This window comes from Phyllobates terribilis, unplaced genomic scaffold (genome assembly GCF_046119375.1).
Source record: "Phyllobates terribilis strain yellow unplaced genomic scaffold, ASM4611937v1 Scaffold_12__6_contigs__length_324123572, whole genome shotgun sequence".
NCBI classification, from domain to species: domain Eukaryota; kingdom Metazoa; phylum Chordata; class Amphibia; order Anura; family Dendrobatidae; genus Phyllobates; species Phyllobates terribilis.
In genome coordinates this window covers 231,611,951-231,626,337 of record NW_027362772.1, presented here as the reverse complement: position 1 = coordinate 231,626,337, position 14,387 = coordinate 231,611,951, and the positions used below count along the sequence as shown (strand labels likewise).

At 44.2% G+C, this 14,387-nt stretch overlaps 1 protein-coding gene across 7 annotated transcripts in view; it reads left to right on the top strand.

The window, feature by feature from the left end:
• Positions 1–14,387, top strand: part of KCNAB2 (potassium voltage-gated channel subfamily A regulatory beta subunit 2) — a 222,852-nt gene that overhangs the window by 61,691 nt on the left and 146,774 nt on the right. The gene's annotated exons all lie outside the window — the stretch shown is intronic.

Here is a 14,387-nt window from a genome sequence, read left to right as displayed (position 1 = left end):
TTACATGAAAGTGGAGGTCCCGGCTGGGTGTGGACTTGTGCTGTGAGGGCATTACACCCGTGCACGCCACATGTAACCGATGTTGTTGGTTTGCCAGGACCAGATGTTTCACAGTACAATGAGGGAGACACCAATCAAAAATAAACTCTTTACTGAATGGTAACTAGATAAGGGTTATATACTGCTTGAAGCATTTTCCACGCAGTTTCCTTCCTCAGTAGTTTACTCCAGGGATCTTTATGTCCGCTGTTTCTCCATACTTCGCCACAACCCAGATTTAACGCTACAGTCCTGATTAACAAGTCTCCTCTACTTATTCAGCGGTTCTGCGTCCTCTTTCTTCTACTACTTTGTGCCCTGGAATCCCTGCTCGGGACCCTTCACTAGCACCAGTCATTCAGTCCTGTTGAGGCCCGTTACCTCTCAGCGTTACAAGCCCAAGGTCTTGTGGCTAGGCGTCCTCTCCTTGGATCCGTCTCCAGAAGGCCACTCTGTCTCTCTTAATCACTTATCCTCAGGATATCGCTATCCCTCCTGTTTGGTGTCCTCTTATTTAGGTTCACCCTCATAAGTGGCACTGCTCATTCTGCACTCCAGACCCTATCTGATTTCCTAGCAGGAAGCAGTCACTCTCCCTAACACTATCCCCTCCCACTGTGGGCTAGTCCCAAACATTAACTCTTATTGTTCCTATAAATATCAAAAGACTGACCGTCACTTCCAAACAGAAAAAAGATGTGTACAGGTGCTACTAAGATTAGCCATCTCAATATATAACTAACAAATAAAGTAGCACTCTGTAGCGCAATATCATGCAAGCATGAAATTTGAATTACATTACTGCTCTATAAAATAGGAAAAATTGAGAATACTTAGCACATAAATTGGCCAAATCATGTGTACCCAGCTGCCACGATAAGGCGATTCTCATTGCTGGGAACCTATATACCGTATTTTCTGGAGTATAAGACGACTGGGTGTATAAGACGACCCCCAACTTTTCCAGTTAAAATATAGAGTTTGGGATATATTCGCCGTATAAGACTACCCCTCTTCTAATGCACATACGGTAAAAATTAAATTAAAAAAATCAGATTTGATTTCAATATGGTAATTTTAAAGTGATGAATCTTACCGGCGATTGGCTGGTTGTTGTATACAAATCCTGCTTGGATTGGTCAGCTCTCCCTGCCTGCCCAGCCCTACCTGTCTCCCAAGACTATCAGAGCCGTAGCACATCCCTCTGGCCCGCCCTTGTATCCTATTACTGGTACCTCCTTCTCTGCCTCTCTGATCTGGCTCCTGAGGACTTCACTGACGAGGTGAGGGGGCGCCTCACCTGGAAGGTGTAAGTGAAGCAAGCTGCAGGCATCCGGGACGCCCGGGGTATGGAAAAAAGACAGAGCGGTGCTGTGCCCAGAAAAACACGCCTCTTTCACTCATCTGGCCCGCCCTCGTATTACCTCCTTTTCTGCCTGTCAGATCTCGCTCCTGAGGACTGCAGTGAAGCGGCGCAGGCGCGCACGTGCGAGATCTGAGAGGCAGAGAAGGAGGTAATACAAGGGCGGGCCAGACGAGTGAAAGAGGTGTGTTTTTCTGGGCACAGCACCGCTCTTTCTCTTTTTTCTATACCCCGGGTGTCCCGGACACCTGCAGCTTGCTTCACTTACACCTTCCAGGTGAGGCGCCCCCTCACCTCGTCACTGCAGTCCTCAGGAGCCAGATCAGAGAGGCAGAGAAGGAGGTACCGGTAATAGGATACAAGGGCAGGCCAGAGGGTTGTGCTACCGCTCTGATGATCTTGGAGATATGGAGGGCTTATAAATTACCATAAATACCGTATTTTTCGGACCATAAGACGCACCTAGGTTTTAGAGGAGGAAAATAGAAAAAAATGTAAGCAAAAAATGTGTTCACGATGCACTTTTAAAGGGGAGGGGGTCTTCTGCTGACACTGGTATTGGGGTAATGTCCCCCAATTCTGACAATATCCCCCATCCTGGTATATATGGCCCCCCCTCTTCCTTTTATACGTGGCCCCCACCCCCATCCTGGTATGCCTGGCATCCCTCCATCCTGATATGCATGGAACCCCTCCATCCTGGTATACATGGCACCCCTCATCCCTATCCTGGTATGCATGGCACCCCTCATCCCTATCCTGGTATGCTTGGCACCCCTCATCCCTATCCTGGTATGCATGGTACCCCTCATCCCTCCATCCTGGTATGCATGGAACCCATGCATCCTGGTATGCATGGCACCCCATATCCCTGTCCTGGTATGCATGGCACACCTCATCCCTATCCTGGTATGCATGGCACCCCTAATCTCTGTCCTGGTATGCATGGCCCCCTCATCTTTATCCTGTTATGGATGCCCCCCTCAGCCCTATCCTGGTATGCATGGCACCCCTCATCCCTGTCCTGGTATACATGGCACCCCTAATCCCTATCCTGATATGTATGGCACAGCAATCTGCATCCTGGTATGCATGGCACCCCTCATCCCTGTCATGGTATGCATGGCACCCCTCATCCCTGTCATGGTATGCATGGCACCCCTCATCCCTATCCTGATATGCATGGCACAGCAATCCCCATCCTGGTATGCATGGCACCCCTCATCCCTGTCATGGTATGCATGGCACCCCTCATCCCTGTCGTGGTATGCATGGCACCCCTCATCCCTGTCCTGGTATGCATGGCACCCCTCATCCCTGTCCTGGTATGCATGGCACCCCTCATCCCTGTCCTGGTATGCATGGCACCCCTCATCCCTGTCCTGGTATGCATGGCACCCCTCATCCCTGTCCTGGTATGCATGGCACCCCTCATCCCTGTCCTGGTATGCATGGCACCCCTCATCCCTGTCCTGGTATGCATGGCACCCCTCATCCATGTCCTGGTATGCATGGCACACCTCATCCTTATCCTGGTATGCATGGCACCCCTCATCCCTGTCCTGGTATGCATGGCACCCCTAATCCCTGTCATGGTATGTATGGCCCCCTCCTCTTTATCCTGTTATGTATGCCCCCCTCAGCCTTATCCTGTTATGTATGTCCCCTCATCCTTATCCTGGTATGCATGGTCCCCCTAATCCCCATCATGCTGCACATAAAAAAAAAATAAAACATTCCTACTCACCTTTCTTCTCTCCTCCAGCGCTGCGTACTGTCTGCCCGCACTGATCTCTCCATGTGAGCCGCGCATGACGCGGCTCACAAGGAGAGATCAGCTGCCGGAAGTCACTTCTCCCCACGCCAGGACTGTGTGCGCGGGGAGCAGTGACTTCATGCTCCTTAATAGCCAGCACACAGTGGAGCCGCAGCGCGGCTCCTGCTGCTGCCAGGCGATTACGTGTGCCCGCTATTAAAGGCATGAATATTCACCCCTCCCCACGCCCATGGGCATGGAGAGAGGTTGAATATTCATGCCCTTTAACAGCGGGCACAGGCTATTCCGGCAGCAGCAGGAGCCGCGCTGTGGCTACACTGTGTGCCGCTATTAAGGAGCATGAATATTCAGTGCTCCCCACGCCCCATGGGCGTGGGGAGCAGTGAATATTCATTTTCTTTAGCATCGGGGACAATGTAGGCTGCAGCAGGTGTAAAATACTTTAATATGAATCCTCTCTTATGCTGAAGCCTACATGTATATGGAAAGGTAGGATCCTGCTTTAATTAAAACCACCTGAGGCTGAGGGGTGGAGTGCTCAGTCAGAAATCCTATGTATACAAATATCAAAAGATTGACCGTCACTTCCAAGATCGCCTCATTGTTGCTGCCAGATTCACATGAACTGGCCAATTTGTGGGTCAAGTATTCTCAATTTTTCCTATTTTCTAGAGCAGTAATTCAATTCAAATTTCATGCTTACATGCTATAGCGCTACAGAGTGCAGCATTATTTGTTAGTTATAAATGGAGATGGCTACTCTTAGTAAGCACCTGTACACACCTGTTTTCTGTTTGGAAGTGACGGTCAGTCTTTTGCTATTTGTATACATAGGCTCTCTGACTGAGCACTCCACCCATCAGCCTCAGGCGGTTTTAATTACCGCAGGATCCTACTTTCCCATATAAATATAGGCTTTAGCCTAAGAGAGGATTCACACTAGGTAGGTTCCCAGCAACAAGAATCGCCTTATCGTGGCTTCCGGGTACACATGAATTGTCCAATTCATGCGCTAAGAATTCTCAATTTTTCCTATTTTCTACAGCAGTAATGCTATTCAAATTTCATGTTTGCATGCTATAGCACTACAGAGTGCTACTTTATTAATTACTGTTTCTATAGTCAAACTACACACCTAAAACTTTACATTACTTATCTTACATTACTACACACTATAAAGGAACACAATACATTACAATCCACATGACACAATAGTTAAACAAGACGCAAGACATTATTCACATTACACTTTACATCACACTAACGTGATTGGTGTCTTCAGGGATAGGAACACGCTAGCCATTGTCCACCACCCTTACCCCCTAACACTATGCTGCCACGCTGTTTCAATGTCCAGTTCGTAGTTCTTTAAAAGTTGCATTTAACAACTATATTTTTAGTCTGTGTAGTGACTTTCCCTGTCTGAGCCTCTCCCAGTACTCAGACCGGTGGATTCCCATACTCGATTTGGATAGAGTGTACACATGTTTTTTGAGCAGCAGCTGAAAGGAGCTTCTAAAGGAGCATAAGCTAGGTAGTTAGAACAGCTCTTCAGCTAGGGAGAGAAAGAAGCGAAATAGTGTAATGAAGTATATTACATAAAAATCATAACTTTGCAATGCCTGGAAGATAATTAAATAAAGAGATCCTTTTTTTTCTAAATAACAATTGTGGAGCCTTTTTTCTCATAACTGTACGTTGTGCTGGTCCTCTTGTTATCCCTCCTGGAAAAGTGTGATTATTTATCAACTAAACGTTACCATTTCCTTTGTCAAAGAGCATGTGTACTGACTAACAAAAGAAATAGTAAGAACCTGTTGTCAGTTCATTCATACATTTCCAGCAGGAATAACAGAGGTACAAGACTATACAGAGTTACTTCCAGAATTGTTATTTCAAAGGACAGCTACCCGAACCGGAACACTGGAAATTGTGTATTCGACCATATTAATTTTCCGACAATATTTGCACAGCATTGCCCTCATCACAGATGGAAAATGATTGCAGTCTGCATCAGTCAGTCATGATTTTCTTAATGCACGTACAGGAGTCTGTAAGATGCAGTGCTTGTCTTGAAGGATATGTATACTTTTGCAACCAATTTATCGTATTGATCCAGTGCATCTAAAATATAAAAGTGACGCTGCGACTTTGCAAACAATTTTTATTGTAAAAAAAAAGCTTTCCGTTTGGGGAATGCAGCTTCTGTGCAGAGCATTGTGTTCCCTTGGTTACAATCTTACACTGCATTCTTGTGTTACATCTCTCCCTCTACTACTGTATTTTTCCTTGCTAATTTACAGACAAAGGGGAGGCAAATGGAAGAAAGTAGTACATGACTGCAGGATCAGATGACAGAGTTTGTTGGTCTGCTATGCTCCCAAAGGAGATACACCTTCATTCTGCTGATTGTATGGTGGCTGGCACCTGGACTCCCACAATCGACAAACTTGATTGACTGAAAGCTAAATTACGTCTGGCTAGCTTTAAATAGTGTCCAATATTTATGTGCATGGAGGTATTTTGTTTCTCTCATAATAACATGAACAGAAGTTGTCCTACTCTTTCCACATATTAAAATATTTTTTTTCTGCACTGCAAAAGTTAATAATTGAAAAATAACTTAGAAATGTTTAGCATCATAATAAAAATGTATAGCACAAAAATAAAAGATTTACAGTTAAAGGGGTATTCCCATCTCAAAGATCCTATTCCAATATGTAGTAGGTGTAATAATAATGATATTAGCAAATTCCTCCAATTAGAAATGTAGTATAGTTTTTCTGATTAGCAATGTCACTTACCCCATGTGCAGGGCATTGTAGTAGCTTAGATATCCATGATTATGACCACTAACAACTAACTAACTGTTACTATAAGAGTTGTTGTAGCCATGGATATCTAAGCTACTGCAATGCCCTGAACATGGCGTAAGCGACATAGTGAATCAGAAGAACTATACTACATTTTTAATAGGAGGTATTTGCTAATATTATTATTATTACATCTACTACATATTGGGATAGGATCTTGGAGATGGGAATAACCCTTTAATGACGCCATAGCCAGTGTCTTAACTAATCAACTTTCGCTTTTTAAACCACTCTTGGCATGAAAGGTTGATTTTATTTTAGATCTCCTTCATAAATTGGTCTCTTATATTAGAAAAAATATGTACAAACCCCAATAAAAGGGATCCTGTTACGTTGTACTTCCATTCCGATCTGTGGACAACACGGACAGGGGCGGACACCGACAGCTTGGGACCCCTTTACAAGAAGTGTGTATGGGCCCCCCACCTTTTATTGCGACAGAGCTATATTATATATATATATATATATATATATATATATATATATATAATATATATTCAAAAAGTTTTTGAGGGATACATAGGGTAGTCAGAGCATTATGGAATGCAGAACAGGTGCTGATTAAGGCGCCAGTCTTACTTCAGACATAAAAATACTGGTGACAGGTTCCCTTTAAAGAGAACCTGTCATAAGGATTTTATGCCCCATACTAATGGCATCTACAGTACAGACCAAAAGTTTGGACACACCTCATTTAAAGATTTTTCTGTATTTTCATGACTATGAAAATTGTACATTCACACTGAAGGCATCAAAACTATGAATTAACATATGTGGAATTATATACTTGACAAAAAAGTGTGAAACAACTGAAAATATGTCTTATATTCTAGGTTCTTCAAAGTAGCCACCTTTTGCTTTGATGACTGCTTTGCACACTCTTGGCATTCTCTTGATGAGCTTCAAGAGGTAGTCACTGGAAATGGTTTTCACTTCACAGGTGTGGGATTTCTTGCCTTATAAATGGGGTTGGGACCATCAGTTGTGTTCTGCAGAAGTCTGGTGGATACAAGGCTGATAGTCCTACTGAATAGATTGTTAGAATTTGTATTATGGCAAGAAAAAAGCAGCTAAGTAAAGAAAAACGAGTGGCCATCATTAATTTAAGAAATGAAGTTCAGTCAGTCCGAAAAATTGGGCAAACTTTGAAAGTGTCCCCAAGTGCAGTTGCAAAAACCATCAAGCGCTACAAAGAAACTGGCTCACATGAGGACCGCCCCAGGAAAGGAAGACCAAGAGTCACCTCTGCTTCTGAGGATAAGTTTATCTGAGTCACCAGCCTCAGAAATCGCAGGTTAACAGCAGCTCAGATTAGAGACCAGGTCAATGCCACAGAGAGTTCTAGCAGCAGACACATCTCTACAACAACTGTTAAGAGGAGACTTTGTGCAGCAGGCCTTCATGGTAAAATAGCTGCTAGGAAACCACTGCTAAGGACAGGCAACAAGCAGAAGAGACTTGTTTGGGCTAAAGAACACAAGGAATGGACATTAGACCAGTGGAAATCTGTGCTTTGGTCTGATGAGTCCAAATTTGAGATCTTTGGTTCCAACCACTGTGTCTTTGTGTGACGCAGAAAAGGTGAACGGATGGACTCTACATGCCTGGTTCCCACCGTGAAGCATGGAGGAGGAGGTGTGATGGTGTGAGGGTGCTTTGCTGGTGACACTGTTGGGGATTTATTCAAAATTGAAGGCATACTGAACCAGCATGGCTACCACAGCATCTTGCAGCGGCATGCTATTCCATCCGGTTTGTGTTTAGTTGGACCATCATTTATTTTTCAACAGGACAATGACCCCAAACACACCTCCAGGCTGTGTAAGGGCTATTTGACCAAGAAGGAGATTGATGGGGTGCAACGCCAGATGACCTGGCCTCCATAGTCACCAGACCTGAACCCAATCGAGATGGTTTGGGGTGAGCTGGACCGCAGAGTGAAGGCAGAAGGGCCAACAAGTGCTAAGCATCTCTGGGAACTGCTTCAAGATTGTTGGAAGACCATTTCCGATGACTACCTCTTGAAGCTCGTAAAGAGAATGCTAAGAATGTGCAAAGCAGTCATCAAAGCAAAAGGTGGCTACTTTGAAGAACCAAGAATATAAGACATATTTTCAGTGGTTTCACACTTTTTTGTTAAGTATATAATTCCACATGTGTTAATTCATAGTTTTGATGCCTTCAGTGTGAATGTACAATTTTCATAGTCATGAAAATACAGAAAAATCTTTAAATGAGAAGGTGTGTCCAAACTTTTGGTCTGTACTGTATAATATATATATATATATATATATATATATATATATATATATATATATATATATATATATATATATATATATATATATATATATATATATGAAAAATAAAATCCAAACAGTTAGCTTCAAGCGGGTGCACGTCCTCCCGGCACAGACCAAGCCAATAGTTAGACATCACAAAATTGAAGACAGCACTCCTGTAGAAATTCCAGTGATTTATTAGCTCTGTGTTTGAGCCTTTCTCAAAAAAGAAACGTCGCCTTAGCTCCTTTGCGCTAATAAATCACTGGAATTTCCACAGGAGTGCTGTCTTCAATTTTGTGATGTCATATACATACACACATATATATATATATATATATATATATATATATATATATATATATATATATATATATATATATATATATATATATATATACGTATGTATGTGTATATATATAATCACACTGTGCCCTCTGTTGTTATGTACAGCACCGTCCATTACATATTGATTATATAGCTCCCTGTTTTTTATTGTATACCGTCCTCTCTTGTTTGATATATAATGTAATGATGGCTGATGGAGCATGGGAAAGCTTCTTTTCTGATGGAGGAGCTAATGGACTGGTCTTCTGGTCAGATGCTGCTCCATCAGCTCCTCCATCAGTAGTCATTTTATGTCTAACAAGAGAGGACTATGTAATAAAAGAGGGCGCTGTGACTGACAAAAATAACAAGAATATGCTGTGTAAGGACAGCACTGTACATAACGCCAGAGGAAGCCATATAATAAGGGACTGCACCATACAGTATATAACTAGCGAGGATGGTACGTAATAAGAGACGGTGTTATACATAATAAAAGAGGAAACTATGTAACTAAGGATGGCGCCAGGGCCGGATTTATACAAAATGGGGCCTTAGGCAAAAGATTAAAGCGGGCCCCAAATGCTCACATATTGCACCATCTCACACAGAAACATTTCGCTTGTATTTATAATGCACACCCCATAGTCCTCCATATTGTATGATGCACACCCCATAGTCCTCCGTATTGTATGATGCACACCACATAGTCCTCCGTATTCTATGATGCACACCCCATAGTCCTCCATATTGTATGATGCACACCCCATAGTCCTTCATATTGTATGATGCACACCCCATAGTCCTCCATATTGTATGATGCACACCCCATAGTCATCCATATTGTATGATGCACACCCCATAGTCCTCCATATTGTTTGATGCACACCCCATAATCCTTGATAGAGTTTAACGCAGCCACCCCCATAGAGTATAATGCTGCCACCCTCCAGAGAATAATGCAGCCACCACCATAGAGTATAATGCAGCCACCCCCGTAGAGTATAATGCAGCCACCCCCGTAGAGTATAATCCAGGCCCCATAGAATATTATAGCTCCCCCATAGTGTAATGCAGGCCCCCATAGAGTATAATGCAGCCACCAAGTCCCGCAGTATTATAGCGACCGCATACTCACTGATTTACAAAAAAAATAAATACATGCTCACCTCTCCTCCTCGTCCCCCCCCCCTGCCCGGTGTCCGCAGCGCGTCTCAGCAACTCCACTGCCGGCACAGCATGGCTCACGATGAAATGACGTCAGAGGGAGAATGATGGGAGAGGGAGCGTCACATGACTGTCTCTCCTCCATCATTGCTTTTAACTGTACTGTATCATAGATGCCGATACAGTTGAATGCACGATGCAGAAGGAGGGGAGGAAGGCCAGCACTGGCGTTCCCCTGTCTCAAGGGCAGCTTGCCACTGGTTGGGGGTCCCTGGGGAAGTGGGGGCCCCAGGCAGATGCCTAGTCTGCCTGCCCATAACGCTGGCCCTGGACGGCGCTATACATAGTAAGTGAGTACACTATATACTAAGGGACTGTGCTATACATAATACGGTGACATTCCTGCATCTGTGTGCAGTGTCGGTGTGCTGCCCGCTTTTACAGACACATTGAGCATGTCCTATGCTGATCCTCAAGATCAGATCAGATCAGAAAATGACAGTCTCTGACCCTCACAGATCTCATACTCAGATCCGTGATTTTCATGGATGTGTGAATGGATCTATAAAACTCTACAAGTCCTTGTGCTGTCCAGGAAAAAAAAATCTGGCACCACATAGACATATCACATGAATGTGAGAATGTGGCCTAAGGGATTTTACATGTAACATTATCACCCCAAGTCACACAGTGCAGATACAGATTAATATTTACATCCAGTGACCGCTGACGTCTCATCTGATCAGAGTCGGTTTCTGCTGTTTCTTCTCCATCTGGTCAGACTTTCATGTAGACGTCTCCCATCCACGACTCGTCTTGTCACGATGATCTCCAGCCTAGAAAATAACTAGGTCACATATATTGTATACAGTTGGTACGGAAAGTATTTAGACCCCTTTAAATGTTTCCCTTTTTGTTTCATTGCAGCCATTTGGTAAATTCTAAAAAGTTCATATTTTTCTCATTATAGTACACTCTGCACCTCATCTTGACTGAAAAAAAACAGAAATGTAGAAATTTTTGCAAATTTATTAAAAAAGAAAGACTGAAATATCACATGGTCATAAGTATTCAGACCCTTTGCTCAGTATTGAGTAGAAGCACCCTTTCGAGCTAGTACAGCCATGAGTCTTCTTGGGAATGATGCAACAAGTTTTTCACACCTGGATTTGGGGATCCTCTGCCATTCATCCTTGCAGATCCTCTCAAGTTCCGTCATGGTTGGATGGTGAACGTTGGTGGCAAGCCATTTTCAGGTCTATCCAGAGATGCTCAATTGGGTTTAGGTCAGGGCTCTGGCTGGGTCAGTCAAGAATTGTCACAGAGTTGCTCTGAAGCCACTCCTTTGTTATTTTAGCTGTGTGCTTAGGGTCATTGTCTTGTTGGAAGGTGAACCTTCGGCCAAGTCTGAGGTCCAGAGCACTCTGGAAGAGGTTTTCATCCAGGATATCTCTGTACTTGGCCACATTCATGTTTCCTTCAATTGCAACCAATTGTCCTGTCCCTGCAGCTGAAAAACACCCCCATAGCATGATGCTGCCACCACCATGTTTCACTGTTGGGATTGTATTGGGCAGGTGATGAGCAGTGCCTGGTTTTCTCCACACATACCGCTTAGAATTATCACCAAAATGTTGTATCTTCGTCTCATCAGACCGGAGAATCTTATTTCTCATAGTCTGGAAGTCCTTCATGTGTTTTTGAGCTAACTATGTGGGCTTTCATAGGTCTTAGACTGAGGAGAGGCTTCCGTCGGGCCACTCTGCCATAATGGCCTGACTGGTGGAGGGCTGCAGTGATAGTTGACTTTGTGGCACTTTCTCCCATCTCCCTATTGCATCTCTGGAGCTCAGCCACAGTGATCTTGGGGTTCTTCTTTACCTCTCTCACCAAGGCTCTTCTCCCATGATTGCTCAGTTTGGCTGCACGGCCAGGTCTAGGAAGACTTCTGGTGGTCCCAAACTTCTTCCATTTAAGGATTATGGAGGCCACTGTAACCTTTGCCAGATCTGTGCCTTGCCACAATTCTGTTTTGAGCTCCTTGGGCAGTTCCTTTGAGCTCATGATTCTCATTTGGTCTGACATGCACTGTGAGCTGTGAGGTCTTATATAGACAGGTGTGTGACTTCCCAAATCAAGTCCTATCAGTTTAATTAAACACAGCTGCACTCCAATGAAGGAGTAGAACCATCTCAAGGAGGATCACAAGGAAATGGACAGCATGTGACTTAAATATGAGTGTCTGAGCAAATGGTCTGAATACTTATGACCGTGTGATATTTCAGTTTTTCTTTTTTAAGAAATTTGCAAAAATTTCTACGTTTCTGTTTTTTTTCAATCAAGATGGGGTGCAGAGTGTACTTTAATGCGAAAAAAAAAAACTTTTTACAATTTACCAAATGGCTGCAATGAAACAAAGAGTGAAAAATTTAAAGGCGTCTGAATACTTTCCGTACATGTGTCTCCCCCACACTGCGCCCCTGAATACAGATATGTACCCCACCATTAATATACTATTAGCCATGCACCAATCAAAATATAAAGTGATACTGTATCCTCCATTAACTATAATCTCCACCGGCCAATAATATAAATTATTCAGTCTCTGTGACTCTCCCCAATTAACTGTAAGGCTATGTGCACACGGATAATATACAAGACTTTACAGTATACAAGCAAAGTGAATGAGATCCCTGAAGTCTCATGCACACATTGCTTATTTTTTCCTTGCAGATTTGCAGCAGATTAAAATCTGCATAATGTCAATTCTTGCAACGTATTTCACCCATACTAAAGAGTAGGGGGAAATGCGAAACAAAAACATGGCTAAAAAATTATTTTACGCAGCGTTCTTCCTGCCACCACATTAGGATATGCAGCAGAATTTTCTCCTGCAAATCCTAAATGTGTGCACATAGCCCTAGTCCCTGCCCTGTGTCACCCACCCTTTTATTAGAAGTACTTGATAGCATCATAATGAACTTTGGGTTGGTAGAAGACATTATCAGGTACTGAGCATCCTCTGTCACCTCCCAATTCATTACAAGTCCCTTACAGTGTCTTCTCCCACCTTTCAATTCATTATAAAGTGTCCTATGCATCTTATCCCCATCATTGCTCTCCCCCGTCTTTGTTCTCCCACACTACACCTCAGTGTCCTCTCTCCACCCTCATCATTGTTCTCCCACACCACCTCCATCATTGCTCTCTTACACCACCTCCATCATTGCTCTCTTACACCACCTCCATCATTGCTCTCTTACACCACCCCTATCATTGCTCTCTTACACCACCTCCATCATTGCTCTCTTACACCACCTCCATCATTGCTCTCTTACACCACCTCCATCATTGCTCTCTTACACCACCCCCACCATTGCTCTCACACCGCCCCCATCATAGCTCTCTTACACCGCCCCCATCATAGCTCTCTTACACCGCCCCCATCATTGCTCTCTTACACCGCCCCCATCATTGCTCTCTTACACCACCCCAATCATTACTCTCTTACACCTCCCCCATCATTGCTCTTACACCGCCCCCATCTTTGCTCTCTTACACCGCCCCCATCTTTGCTCTCTTACACCGCCCCCATCTTTGCTCTCTTACACCACCCCCATCTTTGCTCTCTTACACCGCCCCCATCTTTGCTCTCTTACACCGCCCCCATCTTTGCTCTCTTACACCGCCCCCATCTTTGCTCTCTTACACCGCCCCCATCTTTGCTCTCTTACACCGCCCCCATCATTGCTCTCTTACACCGCCCCCATCATTGCAACACTTACTGCTCTGCTTGTTCCCCCGCAGCATCGTCGTTGTCGGCAATTTTCTCCCTGACACAGGCCCGCGCTGCATCATGACGTCATCGAGCTGCGCGCGTCTGTGTCAGACAGAAAGCGCTGGGCAGGAAGCAGAGGACGGATCCCTCAGCTCCGCTGCCATTTTCTCCTGTAGGCAGCGGAGCTGCATGGATCGCTCCCTGCCCGCCGCGTGGAATGAGGGCAATCTGGCCATGGAGCCTCTGGCTCCAAGAAACTAGCCAGATTGCCCTCAGTATTAGCCACCCTGCAAGGACCCCCCCCTGGATCTCCAGACCCCGGTGCAGTTGCACTGGCTGCACCGGCTTTATGTCCGCCCCTGAGCACAGTATAGAGAAGGAGAAGCTGAGCAGAATTATATAAAGGATTGTGGGAAAATATTCAGTATAACTTGTATTATAGTCATTGAAATCCCTGGAGTTTGTATGGATGAGTCCAGTGGGCGGTCCTACTAGTGATTGACAGCTATCTCTGCAGGCAGTTATACACAGAAAACTGTCAATAAGTAGGACCATCCACTGGACTGACACATACAAACAGCAGGTATTTCAATGACTAATACAAGTTTTACTGAAACTTTTCCCACAAAAATATTTTAATCTCATCATGTCCAAATGCTCGATAACATCACGCCTGCAGATCTGAGACCATAGCCAACATGACACGTTCCATTAAAGGAAAAAAAAAAAATCTCCCCATTCTGTTGCCATTCGTCAAGGTGTTACAATGACCCGGCACAAT